Source organism: Ranitomeya imitator, chromosome 7, assembly GCF_032444005.1.
Source record: "Ranitomeya imitator isolate aRanImi1 chromosome 7, aRanImi1.pri, whole genome shotgun sequence".
In the NCBI taxonomy this organism is placed as follows: Eukaryota; Metazoa; Chordata; class Amphibia; order Anura; family Dendrobatidae; genus Ranitomeya; species Ranitomeya imitator.
In genome coordinates, this window is record NC_091288.1 from 77,769,411 (window position 1) to 77,785,204 (window position 15,794).

The window sequence follows — 15,794 nt, forward strand, 5'->3', positions numbered from 1 at the left end:
CCCTGAAGCTCTGAAATCCAACTGTGATATCAGGTTTCACAGACCTTCAAGAGACAGGAGACTACCTGGAGGGAGGGGGTTTCCTCACAATCTGGTGAGGAAGGAGAAATGAAAGTAAAAGAGAAGCGCCTGTCAGATCAGTTGTATGTGACGGAGGGTTAATAAAAACAAAATATATTCCAATCTTAATTGTTTATTTTCACCAGGTAATCCAATATCACTGCACAAAATTTAGAAATAAACAAAACCCCCAAAAATTAGTAACCAATATAGCCACCTCTCTTTATGATGACACTTAACAGCCTTCCATCCATAGATTGTTCAACACACCTTATGTAAGAAAACATCACAATAGTTACTATATGGGATATAAAAATCGTGTGATGTCAATGGACATGAACTGGAAATATGTCGCACAGTAAATGAGCAACAAAGAACAAACCACGACAAAAAAACTTCCAATAGAAAAAGCCACAAATTGCAAAAAATAATTTTATTAAAGTGATCAGATACAGATGACATGGGAGAAAAGAGGGGGGGAGGGAAAGAGAAAAATACACCCTCTCAAACATGTCAGAGTCAGACGCCCACAGAAATATATATTATAAAAAGGTCTATGGGTTTAAACTAATTTAAAGTAAACAAAACATTATTGCACATTAGCCCATATAGCCTATAGAAAAGATCCGGCAACCATATATAGCAAGTAGAAGTATAGCCGAAAGGCTGTTATAATTACCAATGGAACCGGAGATATAACTGTGAGCGTCCTTCCCAACGCGCGTTTCGGCGGTGTGGCCTTTCTCAAGGGATAACAACACAGTGGAAGTGCGGGTATAAAAAGCCCCTTAAACCAATCAGAACCTAGTACGCGATTTAGGTGATTAACAACAGATGTGGATAATGCACACCGTGTAACACTGCACACCTCCAATATCCCGCGATGTTATGACTGCTTCCTGTGACGCATGCGGTACCATGGCAGCAGGATGCCTCGGCGGCGGCGGCATCATGCACCGCATGACGCGATGTCACGTGACCGTAGTCATGGTGCAGAAAGACGCCGCAAGCCGACAAGGGAGCCGGGGCCATGGTCCGTATGCGTACTGCGGTAACAGAGTAGCCAAATGCCCGCAAACAGAGAGTGCTAGATGGAATATATAATACTTTGGAGCAGCTGCTGTACAGAGCTAAATATAAGGGTAATAATTAATGTAAAGGCATATATATAATATATTATGCGTTCAAACAGAAAAAACATTAGATATCTATATAACAAATAAAGGACCAGCAATAAAGCCATTAATCAAACATATGCTACAGAGGGTCTCTATGTAGGTATAAAATACAGAAAAAGACAACTCAAGTAATTGCATAATAAAAAATAAGAGGCATATGTGCAGAAGACATGTCAGAAATATAATCCATCTTGATACGATGTTATATCCGCCATGAGTTTATATACTGTTTGAATGCTGGTAATACTTGTGATGACGATTAAGGGATCAACATATAGAAGCGTAGATATGGAGAAAATGAGGTAACATCCGAAATTCTGCGTGAATCACCGTAGATAGGAAGAGACTAGAGGGGCTAAATAAAAACAATGAAATTAAAACCAAAAACAAAGAACATGTGTCTTCATTGCATCAGCTGAAGTTTATAAAAATGGTACAAAACTTATATTTTCATTCAATCCTTTGGGATAAACCGTATCCAATATCCAGATCCATCTGATTTCTTTTTGTGCCAGTCTGGAGCTAACTCTACCACCCCGAATCCCTGGGTCAATGGCATCAATCCCTCTTACTCTAAGTGTGGTACTGTCACAATTGTGGAACAATTTAAAATGACGCGGCAGGGTACGAAGTGTGGATGTGTCGTCATGGCCGGCGGCCGCCTGAATGCCAAGTACATGCTCACGCACGCGAACTTTAAGTTGCCGTGTCATGAGCCCAATATAAATAAGGTTGCATGGACATGTAGCGACGTAAATCACATTACAGGTGTTACATGTGATGTGCTTCCTGATCTCATATACCCTCGCTCCCGAGGAATTAGTAAATGTGTCAATGCAATCGATGTTAGCACAGGCGACACACCGGCCACAAGGCACACATCCACACCTGGGACCTCTGACATCAATAAAGCTGAACCTTGAGATAACTTGATAGTGACTCCTAACAAGACAGTCTTTGAGATTCTTAGACCGCCGAATAACCACACTAGGAGTTTCAGGGAGAATCTTTTTGAGGATTGGATCTGTTTGTAGTATAGGCCATGCTTTCTCAAGGCATTGTTTCATATGGGAGAATTGGGCAATGTAGTTGGTAATAAACCATATCTTGTTGGAAGTGTCTTTTTGTTGTTTGTCAAGAGAATACAATAAAGAATGTCGTGTGGAATATTTGGCCCTGTGGTATGCCAGTTTAATAGCTCGCCTACCATACCCTCTCTCAGAGAATCTATTACACAGATCTTTAGCCTTAACTTCAAAGTCCTCATTATTTGAACAGGCGAAGAAACTGTCCGATGGAGACGGAATTGATCATATATTTAGGGTGTGAGGATGAGGCATGCAGTAAGCTGTTGGTAGAGGTCTCCTTCCTATATATAGTGGTTTGTAACATATTTTTCCCATCTTTCCATACTGTAACATCCAAAAAATTAATCATATCCCTGCCACTTTGAGTGACAAAGATCTTTCTACACCATGACTATGGTCACGTGACATCGCGAGGTGCATGACGCCGCCGCCACCGAGGCGTCCTGCTGCTATGGTACCGCATGCGTCACAGGAAGCGGTCATAACATCGCGGGATATTGGATGTGTGCAGTGTCACACGGCGTGCATTATCCACATCTGTTGTTAATCACCTAAATCGCGTACTAGGTTCTGATGGTTCTATATGGTTGCCGGATCTTTTCTATAGGCTATATGGGCTAATGTGCAATAATGTTTTGTTTACTTTAAATTAGTTTAAACCCATAGACCTTTTTATAATATTATATATTTCTGTGGGCATCTCCCTCCTCCCCTGCTTTCTCCCATGTCATCTGTATCTGGTCACTTTAATAAAATGATTTTTTGCAATGTATGGCTTTTTCTATTGGAAGTTTTTTTGTCGTGGTTTGTTCTTTGTTGCTCATCCATAGATTGTGTCAGTTGCTTGATCTGTCAACATTGCGTGCAGCAGCCACCACAGCCTCCCAGACACTGTTCCAAGAGGTGGACTGTTTTCCCTCCCTGTAGATAGCACATTTTATGAGGGACTACAGGTTCTCTGGTTCTCTACGGAGTAAAGATCAGGTGAGCAAGGGGGCCATGTCATTATTTTTTCTTCTTTGAGACCTTTACTGGCCAGCCACACTGTGGAGTAGTTGGAGGCATGTGATGGAGCATTGTCCTGCCTGAAAATCATGTTTTCTTGAACAATACCGACTTCTTCCTGTACCACTGCTTGAAGACGTTGTCTTCCAGAAACTGGCAGTAGGTCTGTGAGTCGAGCTTCACTCCATCCTCAACCCGAAAAGGTCCCACAAGTTCATCTTTGATGATACCAGCCCATACCAGTACCCCACCTCCACCTTGCTGGCATTTGAGTTGGAGTGGAGCTCTCTGCCCTTTACTGATCCAGCCTCTGGCCCATCCATCTGGCCCATCAAGAGTCACTCTCATTTCATCAGTCCATAAAACCTTTGAAAAGTCAGTCTTAAGATATTTCTTAGCCCAGTCTTGACGTTTTATCTTATGTTTCTTGATCAAAGGTGGTCGTTTTTCAGCCTTCTTTAACCTTGGCCATGTCCCGGAGTATCACACACCTTGTGCTTTTTGTTACTCCAGTAACGTTGCAGCTCTGAAATATGGCAAAACTGGTGGCAAATGGCATCTTGGCAGCTTCATGCTTGATTTTCCTCAATTCCTTGTCAGTTATTTTGCACCTTTTTTGCCCAACACGCTTCTTGCGACCCTGTTGGCTATTTGCCTTGATTGTTCGGTGATCAGTCTTCAAATCTTTGGCAGTTTCAAGACTGCTGCATCCCTCTGCAAGACATCTCACAATTTTGGACTTTTCAGAGCCCGTCAAATCTATCTTCTGACCCATTTTGCCAAAGGAAAGGAAGTTGCCTAATAATTAGGCACATCTTATATAGGGTTTTGATGCCACTAGACAACACCTCTCCTCATTTCAGAGATGCTCATCACCTGATTTACTTAATTGGTAGTTGGCTCTCAAGCCTGAACAGCTTGGAGCAGGACAACATGTATAAAAAGTATCATGCGATCAAAATACATCTTGCCTAATAATTCTGCACACAGTGTTGTGTGTTGAGGTCACTTTGACATTACTAAGGCCTTGTCTTCTTTCCATAGTACATCCTGATGCTATCTCTTTACCAGTTAAATGTACTTGACCATTTATATTATATATATTATGTAAAACTTGTGTGGCAAGGTGAAAATTGACTTATAGGATTACTTCTTCCAATATTTGGCACAACATAACCTTTTCTCTTCCCATTCTGTGAAGAAGCTATTGTCACAATTTTTATTCCATGAGCACTGCATGGCCTAGAAGTATCCATATGCCAACTTGGTAGCCTCCTTAAGAAGAAACTTTACCCCTTAAAGGGTTTTTTCACAAACAAAGTTAATTTTTAAGTTGATTTAAATTAACGGTCATCTTAGAATAATATTTATTTCCACAATTTGATGTGTTTAAAAAAAATGTTCCTGTGCTGAGATAATCTTATAAATGTGCCCTTGCTGTGTACTGTGTAATGGCTGTGTCTAACCGTACAGGAACATGGTCTGATCATACCACAGTTCCTGGGCAGGGGAGGATGCAAAACAGTATACAGACAGGACAGAATGGGATTGCAGCTGAAGTCTTTTGTGAGGTAAAATATTTCCGTGCCTGTTTTTAAAAAATGTTTTACTTCAAAGAAAGAATTATTTGCGATCCCATGCTGTAATATTTGTATACTTTTTTGCTTTCTCCCCTGCCCAGGAGATGAGGTATGTACAGACCATGTTCCTGTACGGTCAGACACGGCCATTACACAGTACACAGCAGGGCACATTTATTAGATTATCCGCAGCCATAGGATTGCATTGAAACGCTCACTTTACGCATGTGGCTATGCCCACTATGCGTAAAGTGAGCACTTCATGTGCGGAAGGTACACGGGTCTGGAGGTGAAGAAACTCTCCTCCAGGCCCTTGGGAACCATATTTCTGTAAAAAAAAAGAATTAAAATAAAAAATATGGATATACTTACCTTTCGATGGCCCCCGGAGTCCTCCTGCCTCTCAGCGGTATACGAGGCGGCTTCCGTTCCCAGGGATGCATTGCGCGAATCACCTGGGATGACATAGCGGTGACCATGACGCCACAAAGGTCCTTCGCGCAAAGCATCCCTGGGAACGGAACGTACCAGGAATGCCGCTAAGGAGATCGGGGGCCGTCGGAAGGTAAGAATAACCATATTTTTAATTTTTTTTATTATTTTTAACGTTTTATATTTTACTGTTGATGCTGCATATGCAGCATCAATAGTAAAAAGTTGGTCACACTTGTCAAGCACTATGCTTGACAAGTGTGACCAACCTGTCAATCACTTTTCCAAGCGATGCTTCAAATCGCTTGGAAAACGCAAGCATTCTGCAAGCTAAAAATGCTTGTAAAACGCTTGTTTTGCGGGAAAACGCATGCGAATTCTGCATGCGTATTACCCGCGACAGGGAGTTGCAGAAATGCTGCAGACATTCCCACAGCATTTCTGCAACGTGGGCACATAGCCTTAAAGTTTTTGATTCTGTCAGCATAAGGTTGTGTTCACATGCCGCATTTTTGCACTCTTGGCAGTAAAGATGCTGCATTTAAAGGGAACCTGTCACCCCGTTTTTTGAGATTGAGATATAAATACTGTTAAATAGGGCCTGCGCTGTGTGTTACTATAGTGTATGTAGTGTACCCCGATTCCCCACCTATGCTGAGAAATAACTTACCAAAGTCGCCGTTTTCGCCTGTCAATCAGGCTGGTCAGGTCGGGAGGGCGTGTTCACAGCGCTGGTTCTTCCTCAGCTTTACGTTGGTGGCGTAGTGGTGTCCGCATGTTGAGGTGACTAATCCACTGTGGGCACGTGAACAAGCAGCGCGCGATCTGCGCTGTCATCCCTTTCGTTGGTGGGGGCGGCCATCTTCCTGGGGCCGCGCGTGCGCAGATCGAGTGCTCTGCTGCACGGGGCTTCAGGAAAATGGCCGCGGGATGCCGCACGTGCGCATTAGAGATCGCGGCGGCCATTTTCCCAAAGCCGAGATGCAAACTGTTTTTGCAGCCTTTTTTCACTGCTTTTGTTTTTTTTACTGCGGATTACATGTGTGTTTTGTTTAGTTTTATTCACTAAAACTACAGCAAAAAATGATGCAAAACTGGCTTATCTCTCAAGGAGCAAAAAGAGTGTCAGTCCAATAACAACTGGAATTAAATTGAACTAAAATGTTAGAAAAATCTGCATTCTGGAGAATACAGATTTTTTTTTATAATTTGACTCTGTATCATCAAATCTCCAGCCCGGTGTTCACTCTGGGCCAGGGATAATGTCTGCGAGCAGACCCTGGCGCTCACTGTGCAAGCCTCTGGGGCCTGCGCACGGCCAGAAGTATTGGCATAGACTGAACACTGGCACCATAGATGTGGTGTGACAGAGGCATCGCTGACCAGAAAGTGGGCGGACACCAGCAGGCAGGGAGCAGCCGAGGTTGCCGAAGAGGTAATCGGTGAAGTTTCTTTTGTTTTTTTTAAATATTATGTTTAAACATTTGTTATGTTTCTGGATCTGGAGAAACTACAGATCATAGGCTAAGTTCACATTTGCGTTGTGCGGTGCTGCGTCGGCGACGCAACGCACAACGCATGCAAAAACGCATGCAAAAAGCAGCTTTTTGTGACGCATGCGTTCATTTTTGCATGATTTTTGGTGCAGAAAAAAATGCATCATGCAGCGTCCTCTGCGCCCTGACGCTTGCGCCAAAATGACGCATGCATCACAAAACGCAAGACAACGCATGTCCATGCGTCCCCCCTTGTTAAATATAGGGGCGCATGACGCATGCGTCGCCACGGCTGCGCCCAACGCAGCACCGCACAACGCTAATGTGAATGTAGCCATAATAAGTGAAAAATGTCACTGCAAATCAAATATTTCGGGAAATTTTGTACCAACAGCAAACTAGAATGTTGCTCATCTCTAGTTATTACCCATTCCCAAGTGGCTTTTACATCTTTTACATACTTAAAAGTTGAGAAAACTGTGATTAGTCTGAAAAATGGCCCCAAAATTTCATAAAACAAACAGTATTAGGCCACATTTACATGTTCAGTATTTGGTCAGTACTAGTATTACATCAGTATTTGTAAACCAAAACCAGGAGTGGGTGATAAATACAGAAGTGGTGCATATGTTTCTATTATACTTTTCCTCTAATTGTTCCACTCCTGGTTTTGACTTACAAATACTGAGGTAAAATACTGACCAAAACCTGAAGTGTGGATGTGGCCTTAGTATGACATTGCAGGTGTCATGGTGGGGAATTTTAGACTGAAAGGTTATATATATATATATATATATATATATATATATATATATAATAGAGATAGAGAAACCTCTGCTCGTGAACCCTGCAGTGGATGTGAAAGCTTCCTAATAAACACGAGTCCATGGGTTACAAAAGTGGAAAATACGCTGTACTAAAGTAAAAATAACTAAAAATGTTAAAAATAAATCTAGATTGTAGTGTGCTCCGTTCCTCTTTTCTATTTCACTCCCCACAAATATTTTCTGTTTATAATTAAAAACCACATATGATTGCTTGTCAGGAAATGTTAGTAGCACATGTGTATATAGTTACTGGTCATAATAAAAGGCTCATTTTATTTATAGCGGACACACTGAAAAAGGAGTCCAGACGTATCAACCTCCCTTAGAAATGTGGACAAATGATTTATTTTCATGACGTTAAATTGAGTTTTCTGGAATGATCCTGCACAACACACAGAATCAGCACCCTCGCCTCACTTTGCACCAATTAGAAAGCTATCATTTGTAACACTTCATGGGATCACATTACGGTGGCTGCTGTACTTTGGCTTTTCCAGTTTGTTGTTCGTAAGTACTTGCACTGTGTATATTTTTTTTATAAGGGTATACCTGAGAAGTAAGTCAGCAACCCCATCCAGCATACATAGGGCTTGTCTCTATTAAAGGGACTCTGTCACCTGAATTTGGCGGGACTGGTTTTGGGTCATATGGGCGGAGTTTTCGGGTGTTTGATTCACCCTTTCCTTACCCGCTGGCTGCATGCTGGCTGCAATATTGGATTGAAGTTCATTCTCTGTCCTCCATAGTACACGCCTGTGCAAAGCAATCTTGCTTTGTGCAGGCGTGTACTATGGAGGACAGAGAATGAACTTCAATCCAATATTGCAGCCAGCATGCAGCCAGCGGGTAAGGAAAGGGTGAATCAAACACCCAAAAACTCCGCCCATATGACCCAAAACCAGTCCCGCCAAATTCAGGTGACAGGTTCCCTTTAAATAGTTGGTCTCTATTAAATTTCACCTATAGTGAAGAAGTTTAGCCAGGGGTCATGTAGCATGGTTCAGCTGTGGTTTACAAATGCATGTTTTTTTATAGGAAACCCAAGAATGGATCCCAAATAGAGGAGAGAAAATGCCACTCCAGAATGGACATCTTTTCCGTTCCAGTGGCATTGTCTTAGGAAAAAATCCAAATGTGTTACTGAGCTACATAAATGTATGATCCATTTGCTCAATGTCAACTGCAGATTCTACTGAAATGCTCCTGCAGCCAAAAACGTCCCACATCTGGTGTGTGCGTAATGCTTCTGTAAATGTGCACTGTAAATGGAAGCCTGGAAGATCTTAATAGGGCTTCTAAGGATCGGCTTTGCACAAGCATTTTCTTTCAACTGGTTCTAGTTCAACCTTGGCAGTAACACTTTAACCACTATGCATGGATCTGTACTTTCACAGGGTTCCCTGGGTTACATCCACAGAGTGGCTGCTGACTAGTGGAGCGATCTGGCAGAAATTAGGGTTGTCAAGTGAGGTCATTACCTGGAGGTCAAAGTCAGTTTGGTAATCATAAAAACAAGCTAAGGTCAGGAACTAAACACCAGGGCATTAAGGGCACAAGAGATAAACAAAGTAATAGAACAGGTTAATAAACTATAGGTGCTTCTCAAAAAATTAGAATATCATCAAAAAATTAATTTATTTCAGTCCTTCAATACAAAAAGTGAAACTCATATATTATATAGAGTCATTACAAACAGAGTAATCTATTTCAAGTGTTTAATTCTGTTAATGTTGATGATTATGGCTTAAAGCCAATGAAAACCCAAAAGTCATTATTTCAGTAAATTACCATATATACTCGAGTGTAAGCCAACCCGAGTATAAGGCGAGGCACCTTCTTTTGCCACGGGAAACTGTGTAAGCTTATTGACTCGAAGATAAAGGCCAGGTATTCCTTGTCCCCTCATCCCTGTCCTGGTATGTGGCTCCCCTATTCTGTCCTGCTATGTGTGGCTCCCCCTGTCCTGTCTTGGTATGTGACTCACCATCCTGTCCTGGTATGTGGCTCCCCCTGTCCTGTCCTGGTATATGGCCCACCTGTCCTGTCCTGGTATGTGGCTCCCCCTGTCCTGTCCTGGTATGTGGCTCACCCGTCCTGTCCTGGTTTGTGGCTCCCCGTCCTGGCCTGGCATGTGGCTCCCCCGTCTTGTCCTGCTGTGCGTGACTCCCCCAACCTGTCCTGCTATGCGTGGCTCCCTGTCCTGTCCTGATATGTGGCTCCCCCGTCCTGTCCTGGTATGTGGCTTCCCCTGTCCTGTCCTGGTATGTGGCTCCACCTGTCCTGCCCTAGTATGTGGCTCCCCCTGTCCTGTCCTGGTATGTGGCTCCCCATCATGTCCTGGTATGTGGCTCCCCCGTTCTGTCCTGGTATGTGGCTCCCCATCCTGTCCTGGTATGTGGCTCCCACTGTCTTGTCCTGCTGTGCATGGCTCCCCGTCCTGTCCTGCTATGCGTGGCTCCCCCGTCATGTCCTGGTATGTGGCTCCCCCTGTCCTGTCCTGGTATGTGACTCCCCCGTCCTGTCCTGGTATGTGGCACCCCCTGTCCTGTCCTGGTATGTGGCTCCCCCTGTCCTGGTATATGGCTTCCCTGTCCTGTCCTGGAAATGTGGCCCCCCCTGTCCTGTCCTGGTATGTGGCTCCCCCTGTCCTGTCCTGGTATGTGGTTCCCCCTGCAGTATGCATGGCTTCCCTGGTCCGCATGGCTCGGTTCCACCGGTCCGCATGGCTCGGCTCTCCCGGTCCCACATGGTTTGGCTCCTCTGGTCCCGCATGACATGGCTCCTCTGGTCCCGCATGGCTCGGCTCCCACCATCCCATCATTGTATGCATGGCTCACATCCCCACATCCTACTCACCCTCCTCGCACTGTCGCTTCATCTCTGTCCCTGCATCTCCGTTGTTCCGGCGCCGGCAGCTCTCCTCTCCTGTGCTGAGCGGTCACATGGTATCGCTCATTAAGGTAATGAATATGCGCTTCACGCCTATAGGAGTGGAGACGCATACATATTCATTACCTTAATGAGCGGTACCACGTGAACGCTCAGCACAGGAGAGGAGAGCTGCCGGAATCTGGACAACAGAGATGCAGCGATGGAGGGTGAATATGATGTCTTCTGTTAGCCAGCGGCTGCAGCTGCAGCTGTCACTGTGCCACAGATTCCGGTTCCTGCAGCTGCTCCCCTGTTCCCTCTCCCCGCCAGCATTCTGGACAATTGACTCGTGTATAAGCCAAGGTAGCATTTTCAGCACAAAAAATGTGCTGAAAATCTCAGCTTATACATGAGTATATACAGTAGATTACCAAAAAACACTTGCAAGGACTTCCTAAGTGATTAAAAAAGTCCCTCAGTCTGTTTTAGTAGGCTCCACAATCATGGGGAAGACTGCTGACTTGACAGATGTTCAGAAGACAGTCTTTCACACACTCCACATGGAGAGTAAGCCACAAAAGGTCATTGCTAAAGAAGCTGTCTGTTTACAAAGTGCTGTATCTAAGCATATTAATGGAAAGTTGAGTAGAAGTAAAAAGTATGATAGAAAAAGGTGCACAAGCAACTGCCTTGAAAGGATTGTTAAGAAAAGGCCATTCAAAAATTTTGGGGGAGATTCACAAGGAATGAACTGCTGCTGGAGTCATTGCTTCAAGAGCCACCACATACAGACGTATCCAGAACATGGGCTACAAGTGTTGCATTCCTTGTGTCAAGCCACTCATGACCCATAGACAATGCCAGAAGCGTCTTACCTGGGCCAAGGGAAAAAGAACTCGACTGTTGCTCAGTGGTCCAAGGTGTTGTTTTCAGATGAAAGTAAATTTTGCATTTCATTTGAAAATCAAGTTCCCAGAGTCTGGAGGAAGAGAGGAGAAGCACACAAGCCAAGCTGCTTGTGGTCTAGTGTGAAGTTTCCACAATCAGTGATGGTTTGGGGAGCCATGTAATCTGCTGGTGTAGGTCCACAATGTTTTATCAAGACCAAAGTTAGCACAGCAGTCTAACAGGAAATTTTAGAGCACTTCATGCTTTACTCTGCCAACAAGTTTTTTGGAGATGGAAATTTCATACTTTAGCAGGACTTGGCACCTGTCCACACTGCCAAAAATGACAATATCTGTTTTAAAAACATAAGTATCACTGTGCTTGATTGGCCAGCAAACTCGCTTGACCTTAACCCCATGGAGAGTCTATGGGGTATTATCAAGGAGAAGATGAGACTCACCAGACCTAGCAATGTAGAGGAGCTGAAGGCTGCTATCAAAGCAACCTGGGCGTTCATAACACCTCAGCAGTGCCACAGGCTCCGTGCCACGCTGCATTGATGCAGTCATTGATGCAAAAGGAGCCCCGACCAAGTATTAAGTACATTTACTGAACATACATTTCAGTAGGCCAAAATTTCAGATTTTAAAATAATTTTTCAAGCTGATAAAGCTTGAATGTACCATACATTCTATGTGGTATCCTGGTGAAGAAGCCGTGGTGCTCCAAAACGTGTTGAATAAAGCCACTTTTTCACTGGATTACTTAATTGGACTTCTAATTTTATAAGCAGCACAGAGAAGAATGTACCCCAGTACCTCTATACCCCACTGATGTCACATTGACAGACATCAGCTTATCTTCAGCTCTGCTTTTTTCATGGGTCGTGACTGCCAACAACATGCTGATTGACAGCCGTCCCCTCGCTGCCTAAGTGAGGGGGGCCGGCTGTCAATCAGCATGATATTGGCAATAATGCCCCAACAACAGAACAACCCAGAAGAAGAAGAGCTGCTCTGTTGATGTGGAGCAGCTGAATAGCCGGCAGGAGTGGTTGATGACCACTCTGAGGCAGCACTGGGTAAAAAAGGCATGTGGTTACCTCTGTTAGCACCCACCTGCCTGTTAGTTTCCAGGCCCATAGTGAAAAAAAAATTGGTCATGGATAACCCCTTTAAATAGACAAATACCGCAATGACATTTATCTACAGGGTGGGCCAGCGGCGATCTGGCATCAGTCGAACATCCCTTTGGCGGATAATAGCTACTCAAAAATGGCACCCTTACAAAATCCAGCTGCTGCAGCATCTCAATGATGATGACCCGGATCGGTGCGCTCAATTTGCAGAATGGGCAAAACAAAAATTGGAACAGGACCCTCAGTTTTCACAGAACATTATGTTTAGTGATGAGGCAAACTTTTTTGAGTGGGCCATTTATATGTATACACCTTAATAACATGAGAATGGTGACAGTTTTCTTGTGTAGGGTGTCTTGCAATGAAATCTGCTGCAATGACCTTGGTTCTGCGTTCACCAGACATCAACACAATTTCTATCCGCTCCTCGTGTGTTAACCTCTGCGACATGTCAATGGCTGTAAACAAAGAGAAACATGTACATAACTCCTGTAAGAATAAAGTTAAGTTAAAACCAAGTACACCATTGTTTTTCTTCTGAAATTCTCCATAAGTTTGATGTGTCACATGACCCTCTTCCCATTGAAAAAAAATAAAGTTGGATCCAAAATGGCTGACTTTAAAATGGCCACCATGGTCACCACCCATCTTGAAAAGTTTTTCCCCTCACATATACTATTATGCTACAAACAGTAAGTTGATATCACCAACCATTCCCATTTTATTTAGGTGTATCCATATATACATGGCCCACCCTGTATATATCTGTTTATGAAGTATTCTAACATACTGAAATAAGTTATTTTTCTGTTGATGATATTTTAGGTTATCCATTAATGTTTTGTTGGGTTGTTATATTTTGTACCAAAAATTAAGGAAATTATAATTGTAAGTAACTAAAGAAGATCAAATCAATTTAAAGCAAATAAATATGAGTTCAAGTAAAATAAAATTCAAGTAGAATGTTTTTGAAATTCACACGTCCCAGCAAATTTGAATAATATGCAATTTATTTTGTGCAAATCGTCAAAAAATTAATTCCATCTTATCTCACATTGCAGAAAAGTGCATGAGTCACAGAAAGGTGACATGATATCAAGGATAACAATCAAGAGGAACCAGGAGCAGGACCAGGTATTTTATGGCTGTAGGCAGATGAGGCCGATGGTGCCTCCCATCACCAAGCAAAGGATTGGGTAAGAGACTAAAGTAACATTCCCCCTTCGCTCCAGATATACTGTTATGTACGGCATTACAAAAAACAATTCCTGAATTGTTGGCTTTTGTTCATTTTGCCTCCCAAAAATCGGAATAGAAAGCAATCAAAAAATGTTATGTGCCTGAAAATGGTATCAATAAAGACATCAACTCATCCCGCAAAAAGCAAGCCCCACATGACTGAGAAGACAAGAATATTGAAAAATTATAGCTCTCAAAATATGGCAATTAGTGATGAGTGAGCATGCGCGTCACTACTTGTTACTCGCTCGAGCATTAGTGTTCTCGGAATGCTCGTTACTCGTCAAGTATTTCTTTAATGTTTGTGTGGGAGCTTGGGTCCCTGCCCTGCATGTTTCACGCTTTTTAGACAGCGACTGAACATGTGGGGATTGCCTGTCAGTCACTGTAATGTCGTAGCCATCTTTGTTGTGGCATTCCTGTGATTGGCTCCCCGCATAGCATCGTCAGGTCTATATAAGACCAGTTATGCTATGCTAATCACACTGTACCCTGGAAACAGGCAGAGTAGGTAGAGGTGCTGGTGAGAGAGGGAAAGAATTGCAGCTGAGTATTAGTCAGGGATTCAATTACATTTATATTTCTTTTAAGTACAACATCCCTTCTTTGGGCTAATTATAATAAATAGTAATAGTGCTGTTAGCAGCACTTAAGGAGAGATTGTGCTGAAGGGATCTTGTAGGACATGATAGGATGAATTGCATAACCTTTATACTGCAGCCTGCAACTCATACCAAAATGGCTTCTCAGAGCTAATAATATTCTTTTTCCTCTTAATCCTGAAAATTGTTCATTTTTACTGTGTCAGTTGTGGGTCAAAAGCATACAGCCGGACTTAGCTGGATTTCAATAACATAGTCATATTTATACTGCAGTCTTATACGTCCATCTGAGGTGTGCAACTTTGCCTGGCATTGTAATACTGCAATTTTTGTGAGCAATGACATTTTACACGCCAGTTATCATGCTATAGCTAGGCCTTGGTTAAAAAGAAATCACATTCCTATATTGATACTGCAGTCTAATGCATCCATCTGAAGTGGGCAGACTTTGCTGGCATTGTAATACTGCAATTTTTTTCTGCAGTAACATTTTATAAAATAGAACAAAGTCCAGCTCACCATAGTTGACATCCTTGAGGACTCAGAGCACGGAACTGCTGTGTCAAGGCGTGGAGCAATCTGGAAAATGATGAGGAATCCAGCTCAATGAGATAGTGAAAAAACTCTTTTCTTTATTCACTTAAAAAATGTATTCAGTGGAGGATAAAAACATCAGCAATTACAGAGAATAAAATGTGATATCAACGCGTTTCTGGTGACCAAGCACCCTTAGTCATGATAATCATGATATCATGACTAAAGGTACCTTCACACTCAGCAACTTTACAACGAGAATGACAACGATCTGTGACATTGCGGCGTCCTGGATAGCGATCTCGTTGTGTTTGACATGCAGCAGCGATCTGGATCTCGCTGTGCCATCGCTGGTCAGAGCTAGAAGTCCAGAACTTTATTTCGTTGTCAGGTCGGCGTGTATCGTCATGTTTGACAGCAAAAGCAACGATGTCAGCAATGTTTTTACATGGAGCTAACAACCAGCGAGAACGATAAGTGACTCGCCGTTACGTCACTGGATCGCTCCTGCATCGTTCTGGAGTTGCTGTGTTTGATGTCTCTACAGCGACTTAAACAGCGACTCTCCAGCGATCGGCTCATTGTCTATATCGCTGCAGCGTCGCTGAGTGTGACGGTACCTTTAGGGTGCTTGGTCACCAGAAACTGAACCTTCACTAGCAGTTTTTCTGGTGCTATGAGCCTCCCTCAATCGCTATAAGACACCCTCCCATGGCACCCGCCTGTGCAATGACAGTCTGGAAATTTGAGATATTGTTATCCCTTCCACATCCTCCTCTGCTTCCACCTCTTCCTCTGGGACCACCACCTTCTCACGCAGACTATTCAAATTGTGTTTCAGCATGTAGATGACCAG